Raw genomic sequence first — 19,204 nt, 5'->3', positions numbered from 1 at the left:
AGTTAGGATCACCACTTTATTTTAAGAATGTGAAATGTCAGAATAATAGTAGAGAGAAATATTTATTTCAGCTCTTTTTTCTTTCATCACATTCCCAGTGGGTCAGAAGTTTACATACACTCAATTAGTATTTGGTAGCATTGCCTTTAAAATTGTTTAAAGCATCTTCACAAGGTCCTTTGCTGTTGTTCTGGGGTTGATTTGCACTTTTCACACCAAAGTACGTTCATCTCTAGGAGACAGAACTCGTCTCCTTCCTGAGCGATATGACGGCTGCGTGGTCCCATGGTGTTTATACTTGCGTACTATTGTTTGTACAGATGAACGTGATACCTTCAGGCGTTTGGAAATTGCTCTCAAGGATGAACCAGACTTGTGGAGGTCTACAATTTTTTTTCTGAGGTCTTGGCTGATTTCTTTTGATTTTCCCATGATGTCAAGCAAAGAGGCACTGAGTTTGAAGGTAGGCCTTGAAATACATCCACAGGTACACATCCAATTGACTCAAATTATGTAAATTAGCCTATCAGAAGATTCTAAAGCCATGACATCATTTTCTGGAATTTTCCAAGCTGTTTAAAGGGACAGTCAACTTAGTGTATGTAAACTTCTGACCCACTGGAATTGTGATACAGTGAATTATAAGTTAAATAATCTGTCTGTAAACAATTGTTGGAAAAATTACTTGTGTCATGCACAAAGTAGATGTCCTAACCGACTTGCCAAAACAATAGTTTGTTAACAAGAAATTTGTGGAGTGGTTGAAAAACGAGTTTTAATGACTCCAACCTAAGTGTATGTAAACTTCCGACTTAACTGTATATACACACACGCATCACAATTTTTAAGACTAGGCTAAAAACCTATCTTTTAAGCCTACATTATGGGTAGTCTTATTTTACTTTTCATTTACTTTTTGTCTTCATCATTGATATTTGGGCGGCAGGTAGCTTAGTGGGTAAGAGCATTGTGCCAGTAACCGAAAGGTCGCTGGTTCTAATCCCCGAGCCGACTAGGTGAAAAATCTGTCGATGTGCCCTTAAGCAAGGCACTTAACCCTAATTGCTCCTGTAAGTCCCTCTGGATAAGAGCGTCTGCTAAATGACTAAAATGTAAATGTAAATATCATGCTTATCATCTTTTCATTAACTCTGACACCTCCTCCCAGACAATCAGTTTTTCCCTTGATGAATCAGCGTAGGTTTACATTGAAGGGCTAATGGGGCAAAGGTAACTTCACTTTATCCTAGTTAAACTGGTGGTCGAGATGCCAAATGAAGCCACGTCACCTGACCAGTAGGGCTGTGACAGTCATGGAATTTTGGATGATGGTTATTTGTCTTTTTTGGGGGGTTTTACAACGCACATTTTCTCCTCTCCTCCTGACTGCATGTTTTCTCATTTCCCGACTTCGCTCCTGACTATAGGGAGGGGGGCATTGCCTAGGCAACCAAATACTAGTTTTCTACAACACCTTGCTTGTTTCAGCAAGGAGCAACAAAGTTTAATCACGTTGTGAAGAGTCCATGTTACCGTGGAAACGGACTCAACCGCACGAATACCCGAACGTCCCGTCTTCAGTCAGTTGTTCCACACCCGTCGCTATGGGCGGGCCATAGGGGGCCGGGCCCGCCCCCAAAAATGCTTGTGCCCCCCCCCCACTTGAGGGAATTTATTATTAAATATAGGTACTGTTGGCTAATAATAATTGTGCCGTGCCCTCCCATGCATTTCATATGCCCCCCTTAAGACTGAGGTCTGGCGACGGGTCTGAGTTGTTCGTAAATAAAAATAAACGGTTCTGAAAAAATGTAATATATCGTCAGCTACACGATTATGCGGTAATTGTGCCAGCCCTACTGACCAGGACTTGTTCATGTGGTCTGCGAAAACTCCAGGCTCTAAGCATACGGCACAGTATGTTTGAGTGGGTCCGAGTGAAGAGTCTGCGAGTACTGAAGCTAAAGACAGCTGCTAAATGTCAATGCCATATTATGAAACACTGTTCCATTCTGAGCCTACTCAGTCATACAGTATGTATGTGAATGTGTGTGTACATGTCAGTGCTGGCCACAGGTAGGACTGCCTGGCTTGCTTATGTAACCAAGAGACTGCCATGCTATTTCTATCAATTTTTAAAAGGGAGGATAGGTGGGGTAGGGGGTCATTTTATAAATAAGATTTGTCTTGGGTATTCCAAATACATTCCACAACCATATTTATTTGATGACTTTCTCATAATGGCATTGACTGGCTTTACATTTATAGTCCTCTACCAATATGGCAGACAAATAGAGTGAACTACTAACTACCATGGACAAACAAAATGGCGTACTTACCATTTCTGTCCTATTTCAGTCTCCCTCTTTCTACATTCCTACAAGGGAAGGAGGGTAGGATTTGGTTGTAGATGTTTGTCCCTAGCTACATATATAGGGGGCTTATTTGTAAGGCTGAGCGACCGAAACGACCGCCCAGTTCCACCCCCCTGGACGCCTCTTCCCCAGAGCTAAACAACCTAATCACGTTCAGCGCATTTCTCTGCCTCATATTTCTGAACAGCTGAAATAAAAACCCTGCAGCGATTTGAACAAACATTTTTAAAATACATATATTTTGTAGGCTAATTTGTTTGGTTGTTTAGCGATCGGGAAGAGGTGTCAAGAGAATTCGGCCATGCAGCCACTCCGTATTTTCAAAGGGGCAACTTTGGGGGCTGTAATATAGGGGAAGGGCAGACATGTCCAGTACATTGACATCTGCAGCGTGTTAGAAATGCACTGAGGTTCAGATTGAAGTTAATAACAGCTAAACCTTAGTCAAACCCTTCAGATTATGGGTGTGCATTTTCTTATTCATGACTTTCTGTGTGTGGAACAAGGCGGTGCCTGTTGCATAAGCAGTTTGTCGTACTGTAAGGTGTGTGTGTGTGTGTGTTTGCATTCAGACTCTCGTCACAGGCGGTAGGTACTGTATCTGGTCTCTGTTGTAGTGGGAGCAGGGTCACCTATCCACAGCTCCAGGGCCAGCTCCTCCTCAGCATGACAACACTCACATATCTCCTCCTCCTGACAACTGCCGCCCAGACTGACACACACACACAAATGAATAAAAAAATACCACTTGTCTTTAATCCTTAAGAAGTCTACTGACACACCCGTGGGTCAAATCTAAGTAACATAAAAAAAATCCACATCAAAATCCGTCAGTCTAAAAGCTAGAGCTATCAGGTTTTTGAAATGGGCTGTGTCTCAATCCACCGTATCCGCCTATGTCGGCCTTCTGCATCTGCGGTGGAAGGTGGCAGAGCTACAGCGGTGTTTGTCAGACCATGAGACATCTCACAAAAACCTATGTAGCGTCCGAACGGTTTGGCCTGCAAACTATTATTGCACTCTATTGAAAGGGGAGACTCTCACGAACACAATGGAGTTTTTATCTACGACTCCCACAAGTGTCACGGGACTCTTCTGAAGATAACCCATTCAAAAAGGAATGGAAGTATGGAGGTAGTTGTGCCAACTAAAATAAGGGATTAAAAAAATAATATTTATTTATTATATCTCCTAGATATAGGACATACAGTGCCTTCAGAAAGTACTCAGACCCCTTGACTTTTTCCACATTTTGTTACGTTACAGCCTTTTTCTAAAATGGATTAAATAAATTGAAATCCTCTCCAATCTACACACAATACCCCATAATGACAAAGCAAAAACAGGTTTAGACATTTTTGCAAATGCATAAAAAAAAAAAAAGATATACCTTATTTCCATTAGTATTCAGACTTTGCTATGAGACTCGAAATTGAGCTCAGGTGCATCCCGTTTCCATTGATCATCCTTGAGATGTTTCTACAACTTGATTGGAGTCCACCTGTGGTAAATTCAATTGATTGGACATGATTTGGAAAGGCACACACCTGTCTATATAAGGTCCCACAGTTGACAGTGCATGTCAGAGCAAAAACCAAGCCATGAGGTCGAAGGAATTGTCCATAGAGGTCCGAGACAGGATTGTGTCAAGGCACAGATCTGGGGAAGGGTACCAAAAAATGTCTGCAAGAACACAGTGGCCTCCATCATTCTTAAATGGAAGAAGTTTGGAACCACCAAGACTCTTCCTTGAGCTGGCCGCCCGGCCAAACTGAGCAATCGGGGGAGAAGAGCCTTGGTCAGGGAGGTGACCAAGAACCCGAGGGTCACTCTGACAGAGCTCTAGAGTTCCTCTGTGGAGATGGGAGAACCTTCCAGAAGGACAACCATCTCTGCAGCACTCCACCAATTAGGCCTTTATGGTAGAGTGGCCAGACGGAAGCCACTCCTGTGCCAAGCTTGTAGCGTCATACCCAAGAAGCCTCAATGCTGTAATCGCTGCCAAAGGTGATTCAACAAAGTACTGAGTAAAGGGTCTGAATACTTATGTAAATGTGTTGTTTTATGTTTTTATGTTTAATAAACGTGTTTTTGCTTTGTCATTATGGGGTATTGTGTGTAGATTGAGGAGGGGAAAAAACAATTAAATTAATTTTAGAATAAGGCTGTAACGTAACAAAATGTGGAAAAAGTCAAGGGGTCTGAATACTTTCCGAAGGCACTGTACACTTCCAAACCTTATGATTTATTTTTTGACTACTACTACTACTACTACAGCCCATAGAAATGCATTGAATAACACATTCATAAATAGCTAAAAAGACAGTCAGGTAAGGTAAGTCATGAGTACCCCATGACTTAAGCCACTCACCAATGATTAAGTGTAATCTGTCATCATAGAAACCTGTTTCTCCTCCGGAGGCGGGGTCATGAGGCTTCCATCAGTGAGTCTGTTCTGATTGGTCAGCGTGAGCCACATGTCATACATCAGCTGCATGTCCCGCACTGTGGACAGGAGGGGACATGGGTTAGCAACGCAAACAAATACACTGTAAATACACTTATTTGTTTGGCCATGATGCACACACAAAAATAGGAAAATAATGAGAGGAAAGCAACAGAAAGACAGAATCTTCCAGCTGTTGTTCTTCATGTACGTCCAGACGTCCCTCTCTTCCAGACTGTGGGCGAAGGAACAGTTCCCGATGTAGTGGCACTTCTTCTGCTTCATCACATGGACACACATCTATGGAGACACTGCTTTATTACTACATTATCACAGCACTTCATGTCCATATTGTATACTTTCCTGTGATTTTATTGTGTTTTTATTTGACAATCCTTATAATCGGATGTCAAAACACAAGTGAAACGAATGCCGACATACTGGCCCTTTGTTACCGAAACCCTTTTCCTTCACAAGTAGTAGCAAGACAGATAGCTAACCTATTGTGGAACAAAGGCCAAGCTGCCTACGGGTGTAAAGAGGAGAGGAGGAGAGCTGTAAACAACATTGGCTGTATTCAGCATGTGAGAGGTCTGCTGGAAATGACTGCCTGATTGGAGAGATTAAAACAGACCCCGAGGGGAGGGAGGGAGGGATCAAAAGGATGAGAGGGAGAGAGGGGTGACTCAGTTCATACTTATGTGGGTGTGACTGTGTATGAGAAAGGGGAAGGGAGAAAAGAGGGAGTGGAGGGATAGAGACTTACGTCGTCCTGCTGTGGGTATGTACGCGAGAAGGGAAGCGGCCGCACAACGACCCACTTCTTCTTCTCAAAAGACTTCACCAGCAATACCTGACGCTCCTTAGTCCAGCTGGAGAGAGGGGGAAAGGGGGAAGACAGAGATGAGGAAGAGAGGGAAGAGAGATGAGAGATGGGTGGGAGAAAGAGAAAAGTGAGGGAGAAAGAAAGAAAGAACACATGATTATAGACTTCAATCATCAAGTTAGTGAAATTGACCATTCAGAGCAAGGTATTATGCATTTCCATAGAGTTAATCCTTTAAGGGGCCTATTTCCTTAACATTCCTTTTACCCTATTAATTACCAGTTCAGGCCTGGTCATGAATCAGATGGTAGCGCCTTCAGCCTCATATTGACACGAGAACTTCAGCACTTACCATCAGTGCAGATGTCAGTTTGATATAGTCTCTCACCTGTGCCGTGCTTTAGCAGTGCAGTACTTGAGGGCCTTGTCTTGTTCGTGGACCTGTCCGTCCCTCCAGCACTGGCCACCGACAAACTTCATCTTCAGGTTCAGCTCCCTGCCTCTCCCTCCTCCTCCTCCTCCTCCTCCTCCACCCCCAAGGTTGTCTCCCCCTATTCCCCCCACCCCTCCACTACAGCTCTGGTGTGGGACATGCATAGGCTGAGAGTGAGAGAGATTTTGTAAATCAGGCCCTTAAAACAATAGCCCAAATGATGTATTGTATTAGGAGACAAGGGCATCGTGCCCATCTGATGCGCACCTTCTGTCTCTGAGCATTTTGCTCTAGCCTGTACTAGTGCCTCTTGGACTCCTGTACCATCTCTTCCTGGGTGATACCTGGGAGAGAGAGGGAAGTTAAGAGAGACACACAAAGTAACAGATGATAGCATGAACTTTGGTTATTTTGCTGCAATCCTTAATAGCGTGTGTCTGTGTGTGCATCCATGCGTGCAAACACATGAGTACTTCTGTACCTGTGTCCTGCTGCAGTACCCAGCACTTGAGTTCTATGACGGAATGGGCGAACGAGCAGCTGTCCTCGCGTTGGCAGCCGTAACGCACCTCGTGGCGACACACGTCAAACTGGCAGAGGGGGTGCAGCGGGCGCACCTTACTGTAGCGCACGTTGGCAGAACGCACCACATGCACTAGGCACCTGAGAAGACAGGGATGAGATAGAGGGAGAGAGAAGGAGAGGGCAAGAGGGTAGAAGGGGACAGGGTGCAAGTAGCTGACCAGAATATTGTCTGAGGGAAATTGGATTTAGGATCCATTATACTAAGATAGTGCTTATTTGGATCTGATACAATGAAGGACAGAGAGATGACTGAAAAGTACAGAACGTTCTAGGTCTAGGAGAAGACTCACTTGTTATCGTCGAAGGGATGCCGGGCGGTGAGGTTTGAGCAGACAGCCAAGTTCTCTTTGCTGCGCTTGCTGATGATGCGAGGCTTACTGTCAAAACATTCCTGCAGAGAGGGAGAGAGAGCGAAACGGAGTGTGTGTGAATGTTCTGTACATACAGAATACTGCGAAGTTCACCATGTGGAGGTATGTGTGCGTGCATCACACCCTACCTCACAGAGGAACATGAACATGCCCATGTGCAGCTGCAGCAGGTGTGTGACGCTGAGTGCCCGTCTCTCGGTGCTGCCCAGCGGGTCAAACAGCAGCTCCCTGCTCAGAGCCCCCTTCCTCTCCTGGGTCCACACGTCTATCTCCTCCTGGCAGTAGGCAAACGTGCAGTTCTCCCCGTACTGGCATTCCTGGCGCTCCTGGACCTCTTCAGGGAGCCAGAGGAGGAACAGGAAAGGGGGATGAGATAGAGAGTACATACTATCACTGATGGGCAAATTCTGTTTAAGCAACATTAAAACTACTGCCAGCACTTCTGTGCTTATTTGAGTGAGCGAACATGCATGTACACACACACGTACCCACACATACGTACCTTTGCACAGCACGAACGCCCCCAGGAAGTTGTTTCTAGCGGGGCGAGGCCTGACCCTCTTCCAGGTGGGGTCTTCTGTGTTCTTGAAGCGAGACAGCAGCACGTCCCTCTTACAGCGGTGAGCCGCTTCCGGCTGGTACTGGTAGTCCATCACCTGCGAACCTGCAGAGAAAAGAGTAGGGGGACTTATCATTCAACTGCAACATTCAATTCATTTTTATTAAAAATACTTTATTTATCCCACAAGGTGCAATTATGCAGACATTGATGTAACAGACAACCTTGACTTTATACTGCTTAGTATAAAATAAATCCTCAACGTAACATATTCTGGAGGGGTAAAAGAAAGGTCAATGTAGCCGTGTACCTATTCGGCTGTAACAGGCATGGCAGGCCTGTCTGAACTCGTGGCTGGCAGCCAGTGGGTTCCGGGAGAGCAGGGAGAGGTTGGTACCTGCTGGAACATTCTGAGGGGGGAGACAAAGACAAACCAATCCATCACCAGATTAAATACATTATCTTCATTATGAAAAACCACAATTTACATGCAAGTTATCAGAACTAGGAATATCACAAAAGTAAATAACAACAATAGAATAAATGTAATCTGGGATTTAGAAGTATAGTAGGAGCAGCCAAAGACATCCATGTTGTGATAAACTCAGAAGAGAGGAGAAAGAAGTTGAGAGTATCCATCGGAGTGTTCAGGCGTTATGCCGCTGTCTTACTGCTGTGTGAGTGGAGCTGTGTTTGCGGATCCCAGGGATGAAGCTGTGAGAAATTCTTCCCCCTGGAGAACAGAACAGCAACACAAGGACACAGGTGGCCTTACAGCAGTGCTGCTGACAAGGACTAGCTTCAACAACCACTAACGCATGCCCCGAGGACTGTTCAGGGTCACTGGGCAGTCCCGGGAAGGTTTAAGTAACAGCTGATGCAGGTTTAAACTGTATGGTTGCAAAATAAGACTGGATAGTGGCAACAAAAAAAACTGCTACAATGGCTTTGCTGTTTTCAATATAATTGACATCATCAAACACACACCCAGACCCATACACCTTGTTCATATGTATCATCCACTCACCAGGCAAGGTGTACTCAGAGAGGGAGTCCAGCCCTCCAATTCCAGCCCCTCCTTTGCCCTCTGTGTCCCCAGCCCCTGGGGAAAAGGCCCCCAGGGCGTCCAGCGCCTGTGTGGAGGTTTGGTCCCTCTGGCCCAGTGAGGGGTAGGGCTCCAGGGTGGACATCTGGCTGACCGAGGAACTGAAGGCGGCGGGGGGTAGCTGGGGCGAGGGGAGGCTGGAGGAGTATGGAGGGTGCAGGCCCACAGCTGTGTTGGGGAGGTTGGTGGGGATAACGCCTTGGACTGGGCTCTGTGACTTTAAGAGAGGGAGAGAGAGACATATGACATTATCCATGTTATTCTATTTCTCCTTCTAGACCAGAAACGCATAGCTCTGTGTTCCATGTAATGTACTTCAGTGGTGGAAATTAAACCACTAAAATGTGCACCCCCTGTCAGACAGTGGTGGAAAAAGTACTAAAAAGTCATACTTGATTAAAAGTAAAGATACCTTAATAGAAAATAACTCAAGTAAAGGTGAAAGTAACCCATTAAAATACTACTTGAGTAAAAGTCTAAAAGTATTTGGTTTAAATATACTTAAGTATCAAAAGTAAAAATATTAATAATTTCAAATTCCTTATATATTATGCAAACCAGACGGCACATTTTCTTGTGTTTTTTTTAAATTACGGATAGCCAGAGGCACACTCAAACATTAATTTACAAACGAAGCATTTGTGTTTAGTGAGTCTGCCAGATCAGAGGCAGTAGGGGATGACCAGGGATGTTCTTGATAAGTGGGTGAATTGGACCATTTTTCAGTCAAAATGTAACAAGTACTTTTGGGTGTCAGAGAAAATGTATAGAGTAAAAAGTACATTATTTTCTTTAGGAATGTAGTGAAGTAAAAGTTGTCAAAAATATAAATAGTTAAGTACAGATACCCCAAAAAACTACTTAAGTAGTACTTTAAAGTATTTTTACTTAAGTACTTTACTCCACTGCTGTCATGCAAGTCACGGAAATACTTTCTTAAATGTTCCTATATTCTACTGACTAATGTCTGTACCTCCTCTCTCATCAAATGTCTACTGATCAACAGAGGGAGGAACTCAGCACGGCCAGCATCCTTCCTTGGAGTGACCCTAGTAGCGACCCTCTCACCTCATTGACTTTCTTGGAGATGCAGTCCCCCAGCAGGCTGTCCAGATCGTCAGGGATCACACTGCACTCCTCCATGTGCTCCGACACGGGGACAGAGTAGGGCATGGGGGGCAGGCCCATACTGGGGCTATCTGATAGGTCAGCAAAGGGCGTGGCCACTGGGCTTGAGGGGTCATCGCTGACAGGGATGGGTGTGGCCAGAGGGGCGGGGATACACTGGGTGCTGGACAGATCAGCTGGGAGGGAGGAGAGGGATAAAGAAAAAGGAGGAATGAAGAGGAAGAGGAGATCGGGTCATGGAGAGAAGGTAGAGAAGGGAATTTTAGAGAGAAACGCTAATGACAATGACAAAAAAATTGTTAAAGTTAAACGTAATGTTATGTTTTTATGGTGGGCTGCCATACCTGATGCAATGTCAGTCAAAGATTCTAGCCCATTGGAGGACATCTAAAATAAAAGAGACAAGGCTTGGTTAATCAAAACATTAACCATTCACCCCATTTGCCCGTAATAAGAAAGATAATTTGTTCATTCGGGATCTTTGTGTCGGTAAACTGAATTATGCGAGAAATGGCAGTGGAAATGCTTTTATGTGAAAATATTGCTATAATAACCATAACATAGAAGTAAACTTGAAGTCACGCGATGATATGGTGTGGTCCTCCCACTACGACTCGGGAAACCATGCACTTAGGCTACAGATGAAATAAGTTATGATGAACTTCACAGGGTGGTGAAAGTGCCCTTGATGCTCCTTTCCAATAAATATTGAGGCTCTTATTCTGGTGACATGATTATAGATGCTTGACTGCCGTTTGACTAATACAAATATTCTCGCTCTTACCAATACTAACCTCATCATGTAGACTAACCTACCCGCTAGGGCTGTCCCCGACTAAAAAAAATCTTAGTCGACCGAGAGTAGTACTGTTCTTTCGATCAATCAATTGGTCTAAATGTTTAAACTTATTTTTCCATATATAGACATATACATCCTATGTGTTTGAATAAAATCAACTACATATGCACTAAGCTTGTCTGATGCTTTAAGAACAATGTTTGATTAAATAATTAAGCCACACGAATGGCTCACGAAAGAGCCCGATGGTCACACTGGTCACAGAAAATGACAGCGAGTGCCTGTGTGACTGGCGCACGTTGTCTCGCTCTCCTCCCTACTGCAGCCAAAAGGCACCACAGCACAGCAAGCGTTTGTTGCGCTGTCCCTGCAACATAATTTCAGCCATTTAGTTTCTTACTTGTTTCTGACTGAAAAGTTATGTTACCGAAATCCCTAATTTGAATGAATTAATGAATGATTGATACAGTAGCCTATATATTGAAATATAAGCATAAGAAAGTTATGGTTTTAAGACTAAACAAGACGCGCTCTAAGGCCTACAGCTCGATGGTGGTTATACAAGGCTACTATACAAAGCCTACTAATGCTAACGACATTACTTATTAATAATGATCATAATAATAATAATAATAATAATCATAATAACAATAATAAGGAGATCAAGAAAAAGGAGGGTATAGGAGCGAGAGCTGTGTACATATTATGTGTGACAAACAGGTGCTGTTAGATTACAATATAATTTTTCTGCCTGTTTGGAAGTGTAAACAACATTAAATAAATTATAAGTCATTTAAGAAGTTCCAAACTTCTTCCATTTAAGAATAATGGAGGCCACTGTTATCTTGGGGACCTTCAATCTTTGGTACGCTTCCCCAGATCTGTGCCTCGATACAATCCTGTCTCGGAGCTCTACGGACAATTCCTTCTACCTCATGGCTTGGTTTTTGCTCTGACATGCACTGTTAACTGTGGGACCTTATATAGACAGGTGTGTGCCTTTCCAAATCATGTCCAATCAATTGAATTTACCACAGGTGGACTCCAATCAAGTTGTAGAAACATCTCAAGGATGATCAATGGAAACAGGATGCACCTGAGCTCAATTTAGAGTTTCATAGCAAAGGGTCTGAATAAATAAGGTATTTCTGTTTATCTTTAATAAATTTGCACCATATGGGGTATTGTGTGTAGATTGATGAGGGAAAACATTTAATCTATTTTAGAATAAGGCTGTAACGTGACAAAATGTGGAAAAAGGGAAGGATCTGAATACTTTCCAAATGCACTGTATGAATAAAAGCATTCACTGTGAAAGTTGATACATGTAGGCCCTTCATATATAGGCTATGTGCAGGACTTCTTTAAATTTATCGAATCAGTTATTGTTTCTTGCTCAAACCGTGAGCAACACCTGTCAAACTCAGACTTTTCTCTCAAAACACAGGGATGTCGATTTGCATGGGACTAGTATTATCAGAAAACCTTGGAGTTCGCCAAAAAAACAGTAGGTTACTCTGGCTGGAATTGTTACTCTCCTGCCATGTACAAATTACTGACATGGCAGATTCGGACCGGACTAAAATTACAGATGTGGTGTTTTGTGCTTGTGCACATAATTACATTACCCGACCACTCCCAGTAAAACTAAACTAAACCAGTCCGAATGGGGCATTTGCTATTATGCACATAGCAACTTAGGGAAAGGTGCCAATTCTACGGCGCACTGAAGATTGTTTGAGAACCACGGACAGTGACCATATCCAATGCAGGAGAAAGCGCATTTGTTATAAAATAATATCAGATTCATTAGTGTTGCACCATTATTTTCACATAATATAACCACATACAATTTCAGTATCACATGTCTTAGAGTGATGGACTGTGCAATGGATTAGTCCACTAAGACAAGCGCGAATCACACAGGTGTCTTGTGCACCATGAAAATGTTTTATACAATTGCGACTGCTCGACTAAAGAAATCTCGGTCAACCAACAGCCTATCGACCAAACAATCTACCAGTCGACTAAATGGGGTCAGCCCTACTACCCACACTTTTGGCTAGAGTGCACGTGCAAAGACCAGAGTAGACACATTTGCTATTTAACGCAACAGTTTTTGTGACAAAACTATCGGTAGAATTGAAAATGCGATGGAAACACATTGAACTTTAGATTTTAACTCGGTACATTAAAACTTAAGCAAAAAAGTACATTGTGCACAGATTTTTATCCGCAACAAGTCCGTTTGGTGGAAACACACCACTGGTGGGAAAATTCACATATTTTCTTTATGCAGATTTTTGAATATTCGCATGAAAATCTGTCGCCAATTGGATGGAAACCTAGCTAATGAGAAACTATTTTTCCAAGACGAGAAGACACTCACCTCTCCTGCGGGTGAAGAATTATCTCTATTGCTCTCCCCCCCTGATGTTGAGGACTCCACCTGTAAAGAGAACAGTATCACTTATATGGACCACAGCAGATACAGTGCATTCGGAAAGTATTCAGACCCCTTGACTTTTTACAAATTTTGCTACGTTACAGCCTTATTTTAAAATGGATTAAATTGTTTTTTTCCCTGAAATATCACATTTACATAAGTATTCAGACCCTTTACTCAGTACTTTGAAGCACCTTTGGTAGCGATTACAGCCTCGAGTCTTCTTGGGTATGACGCTACAAGCTTGGCACACCTGTATTTGGGGATTTTCTCCCATTCTTCTCTGCAGATCCTCTCAAGCTCTGTCAGGTTGGATGGGGAGCGTCACTGCACAGCTATTTTCATGTATCTCCAGAGATGTTCAATCGGGTTCAAGTCCAGGTTGCTTTGTCTTGGCTGTGTGCTTAGGGTCGTTGTCCTGTTGGAAGGTGAACCTTCGCCCCAGTCTGAGGTCCTGAGCGCTCTGGAGCATGTTTTCATCAAGGATCTCTCTGTACTTTGCTGCGTTCATCTTTCCCTTGTACCTGACTAGTCTCCCAGTCCCTGCTGCTGAAAAACACTGTAGGGATGGTGCCCGGTTTCCTCCAGACGTGACGCTTGGCATTCAGGCCAAAGAGTTCAATCTTGGTTTCGTCAGACCAGAGAATCTTGTTTCTCATGGTCAGATTGATGAGGATTTTTATTTATTTAATCAATTTTAGAATAAGGCTGTAACGTAACAAAATGTGGAAAAAGTCAAGGGGTCTGAATACTTTCCGAATGCAATGTATCTGTCCTGGCATGTTGATCTTTGAGTGGATAGAGAGTCAGAGGTAACTAAACTCACCTGAGGGCTGATGTAGGCCTTACGAACCTTCAGGCCTAGTTTATTAGCCAGGTCCTGGGCCAGTTCACCCACCTGCCTGTCCTGTATGAGAAATAAAGTACATCCCATAAACAATACGTTTAACTGACATTTTTTACACATCTAAAGAAATGTGAGTAACTAAAAGTATGTAGTAGAATAAATTGGTGATCCATATGAATCCTATAAGGATTAATCATTTTAATTTAACTATGGTTCAGGTGCTCAGGTGCCCTGTGGCCTTGACTTACATGTGGGGCAGTGAGCAGGCATCCGGTGCCACACTCATAGGCCTCCCGGAGTCGGCCCAGCTCCCTTAGACAGAGAGCTTTTCTGTAGAGCGCCCTGCGACTGCCCTCACACACGCACAGCGCGCTGTCGCAGTCATGCACGCCCAGCTCAAACTCCCCCTGGGGGAGAGACAGGGAGAGCGAGAGATATACAGAGAGAGAGAGAGAGAGAGAGGCAGACATAAACAGAGACACAAACATAGAAAGAGGGAAAGAGAAGGGAGGTGGAAAGGGAGAGATAAGATGGGGACTGGATGTAAAACCTGACTGGGAAGTTGTCTGGGGGAAATTAAAATGTGGGATCCATTTTGTTTAGACAAAGTGCTTATTCAGACCTGATATAATTATTGGTTTAACATAACTTTTGAGACATCCATAAGCTAACTAAAAATGTTAACATTGTTAATTGTGGGTGTCTTACAAACTGAAAGTGTGCCGCTGCCCTGTTGACATAGAGGCTCTCCAGAAGCTCAGGGGGGATGACCAGTGCCTCTGCCTGAGCATAGAGGGCCACGTTGACCCCCTCACTGTAATGCTGTGCTGCCTGCCTCCATTCCCTATCCCGAAACACTGTGTTTCCCTCATCCAGCAAGTTACACACCAACTGGGTCAAAAAAGCCTGAGAAGAATAGGAGGTGGTGGTCGGAGTGAGAGAGATTGTGAGGATGATAAAATATCATTAATAACTGAGATAAAGCGCAGATTTGTGGACCGACACATTTAATGACAGGCAGGTGGCTTCATAAATTTGGGTCAGGCAAGAGAATAAACATTGAATGAAACAAATTGGTACCTCATAACCTTCAGGCTCAGGGAAAGGCAAGGAGGACCTGTAGAGAAAATGTGAGATATATTAATCAGTGTCATCACATGTACTTTATGTGTGCTCAGGGACGGCCTGTTCAATAGGGCGATATGGGCGACGCACTGCCAAACGGGAAAAGGAAGGGATTTTTTTTCTAATCAATTATATCACGGCAACAGTAGTTATCAGTGTTGTAATCTATACGTCTGATCTGCCACAGTGCCACACTGCCACTAAATGTCGAATCAGGCTAAAGTCGTGCTTCAAATGGCTCCACCCCCTTTTGGGGCGATTTCAGTCAGATTGAAAATCGCCCAGAACTTCTGTCATAGACTCCCATGTAAAATCTATTTTTTTCAAATTTCAGAGCCTTCAATACAATCTCAATGGGTGTCTGTGGGCTTGCACTTACGCGCTTTCGTCACATGAACGTAACTAAGAAAAGAGAGGGTAGCAGCGTCAATCAATTCACTACTACTATCAACATGGCTAGGCTTCAGTGCAACTCGATTGTGTCTTTGAAAGAATTTCCTTTTTGTCGGCGAACAAATGAAGATAAATTGGCAACGAAACAATTAGGACCTCCCAGACCAAATTTAATAATTCAACAGGTTTCTACTAAAGGGGGGAAGTCCTACACCCGAGGATTTTCCAAAAAATGGTACGAACGAAAAAAATAACATTGCCACTCAACTGGATGAGGGATACAGGCTAGCTGTCCGCCGCCACAACGATGAGGTTAGTGTTGATAATCACAAGTTTTCTGGAGAACTGAGACCAAGTAGAGACTTTGGACAGGGTGGATATGGTTATATTGCGATATTGTCAATACAGTATATCGTAAAGTATCACTATGTAACTCGATTTCTTTCACCCCAATCCCTCAAATTAACGGTAAATAACTGAATTGTTTGCCCCACATTTAGCTAAGATGATTAGCTAGCCAGCTAAAATGTTTTATTTAGTTAGCAGTCGCATCTACAATAGTTTACTGTCAATAACATGTCTCCAAAAATGACGTGGTGTCTCCAATTGTGTTGACATTTTACAATTGCGATGCGCATCCATGAGTATCCACTTTCTGTAGCTCAGCTGGTAGAGCACGGCGCTTGTAACGCCAAGGTAGTGGGTTCGATCCCCGGGACCACCCATACACAAAAATGTATGCACGCATGACTGTAAGTCGCTTTGGATAAAAGCGTCTGCTAAATGGCATATTATTATTATTATTATTATTATTATTCCAGCCTTGTGTAGGTCTCCAATTTTGTCCCTGACATCCTTGGAGAGCTCTTTGGTCTTGGCCATGGTGGAGAGTTTGGAATCTGATTGATTGATTGCTTCTGTGGACAGGTGTCTTTTATACAGGTAACAAGCTGAGATTAGGAGCACTCCCTGAGATCAGTCAATAAATGATTCTGGTATTGACTTATATGCTGCCCCTGTCTTCATGTTGTTGCTGGACATATCTTTTTAAAAATGTGTGTAGGTCACCTAAATCATCAGAAAAATTGCCCCTCCTGAGAATTTTTTCAGGAGCCGCCACTGTGTGTGCTTATATGTGTACTGACTATAAGGAAAAATATTTTAAAAATCTCAAGATGCCTTACTGAATAAAGCCCATTGCTTTCTGGATTTCCTCCCTTCGTTTCTGTCGTTCCATATCCATTGCTAAGGAAAGGAGAAGGTAACAATAAAAAAAATGTTATAACAATCACAAACGTGCATTATTGACAAACACAAATGATGCTGTTGCCACAACCAACCAGTGCAGAGTATCCCCGCGCTCGCCTAAAGAATTACTCGGATTAGACAGAGTAGCTGCAAATACAGCAGTATAAACTAAAATAACTAGTTAGGTATGTGATGAACTAAGAAAGCATAATCCATGTATAGGAAATGTTCAAATGTTACTTTTAGACAGCAAAAAATAATACCAAAGATTTCAGATGAAAGTTACAGGATAACTTCGAGTGGCTAACGTTACCTTTCGAAATAGCTAACTTTAGCTTGTTGCTAGCTAGTTACTGTAGCTAATCCACTGTAAAATATTTGGCTTGTTTAGCCACGTAGCTAGCGTGATCTGACTTCAACCAGCAGTGACTTTAATATATATATATTTATATTAACTAGCCACTAAATATAGAAAATACATAACAGTAACTAGCTATATCAGCTGGCAACTCAGCTTACTACAGACCATATGTTTGATTATTTATGGAGAGGCAATTTGCCTGCAGCAGGGACAGCATCGCAACACCGGGGCTAACTAGGTAGCCAGAGTTAGTTAGCTGGCTAGGTCAATTCAAAATAACAGTGACAACTGACTGACAGATATACAGCTTCATAACTGTTATTTTGTAAATTCGTCTTCTGTGTAAGGTAGCTAAACTGACTGTACATTAGCATGCAAGCTAAAGTTAGCTACTCACCGAAAACAACACCTCGTCCCGACCTTGTTCTTCTCCAAAAACTGCTTACGGCAATACATTAACTTGATTTAAAGTGTTTATCTAAAGAATTGATAAAATATTAATCCTCTAGACACATATTTATTTGTCCACTTTCCCGGTAACGGGTTGCAGTATCTGGACGGAACATTCTACACAGTTCTTCGCCAGTGAAGTTGCGCTCAAATCAAGAGATTATGAGACGCTTGGTCCTTTAGAACTGTGGGTTGGTTGAGTGTGGCTATTTCCAATATGACCACTAGGGGGCAGTTGCATTGATGAGCAAGCAGAGTCAGAGTTGAGTTCAGAGTCAGAGTTGACAGAGAATGGAATAAATGTTTATTATATTCATAAATTCCTTTTTGATTGTTGAACAGATTTTGAAGTGACCTGTCGAAAAAGTATTGAAATTATGCAAAATGTGACAGACTCTTGACCTGGTGGTGCAGACAACACAGTAGCTACACGATTTTGGTACAGATAACCCCTTTTGAATAGATTGAAAAATACACATTACATTAACATTTTAGTCATTTAGCAGACGCCTTTATCCAGACCGAGTTAGTGCATTCGTCTTAAGATAGCTAGGTGAGAAAAGCACATGTCACAGTCAAAGTAAGTACATTTTTCTTCAATTTTAGTAGCTATAAGCAAAGTCAGTGCTAGTAAGAAAAGACAAGTGCAAAGTAGGCAAGGGTGTAAGTTGTACAGTAAATGCATATACATGTGGTGATGGTAAGGGGATGGAAGTTGGCAGTCAATAATAGGGTATCATCATCACTGTCACTGAAATGTCTTCTTTTGATTTTTACCACACAGGTTCAAGAGGTTATATTTTATTGCCTAAAAATGTATACTTGTTCATCCTCTTGACAGGTTGTTTCCAGAAGACCTTTCGCCCACACATCATGTGTGTGGGTTGCAACCAGTTTGCAACTCCACTCCACAAGTCGGCGGCGGTAAAGCGTAATCTAGTTAGTGGGCCTGTGAGCAAAAAAAATACAGAAGAAGACAACACCGACGTCACAGAGTTTCAAAACTAAGAGGCGTAAGGTAAAAAATTATAAAAAGTAACACAATAAAATAACAATAACGAGGCTATATACAGGGGGTACCGGTACCAAGTCAATGTGTGGGGGATACAGGTTAGGTGAGGTAATTTGTACATGTAGGTAGGGGTAAAGTGATATGTAGCTAGTAATTTAACCTTTTTAAATTATTATTATTATTTCTCGCTGGTATGAAAGATACGTTCCTTATGTTTCCAAAACCGTACCGCAAGCAATGTGTGTTAACATTTAGAGCAGGGGTGTCAAACGTCCGGCCCGCGGGCCGGATCAGGCCCGCAAACGAGTTTAATCCGGCCCGCGAGATGATTTTGTAAAGTATAAAAATGCGCTGCAATTTTTCAAAAAAATAAACTGCTGTTCCAATTGCGTCCACTGGGTGGCGCAATAGCAATTGTGTTAAGCAAGCAAACTGTTTATACCGGGGCAGAGCAAGTAGGTCAAGCACGTGCAGCCAATGAGCTACTTTGTTTTGCCCGCAATATTTATTACGGCTTCTACTTTTAACATTATGTGCTTTGGCACCCTCATTACCCCAATATGTCTCTGTCAAAAAAGAGAAAAGTGGACGCAGAGTGCAGAGTGTTCCAAGAAAAATGGTCATCCTCCTATTTATTCACGGAATTGAATGGGAAAGCTGTAGGTTTGGTGTGTTCACAGCATGTTGCAGTGCTG

The 19,204-nt window shown here is 42.8% G+C and overlaps 1 pseudogene; it reads right to left on the bottom strand.

Annotated features, from left to right (window-relative positions):
- Window positions 1-1,724: 1,724 nt before the first annotated feature.
- LOC121547462 lies at window positions 1,725-17,665 on the bottom strand (annotated as a pseudogene).
- Between the last annotated feature and the right edge of the window lie 1,539 nt (window positions 17,666-19,204).

Source organism: Coregonus clupeaformis, chromosome 31, assembly GCF_020615455.1.
Source record: "Coregonus clupeaformis isolate EN_2021a chromosome 31, ASM2061545v1, whole genome shotgun sequence".
NCBI lineage: Eukaryota > Metazoa > Chordata > Actinopteri > Salmoniformes > Salmonidae > Coregonus > Coregonus clupeaformis.
Note: the sequence above shows the minus strand (reverse complement) of the source record. Positions and strands in the feature narration are given on the sequence as shown.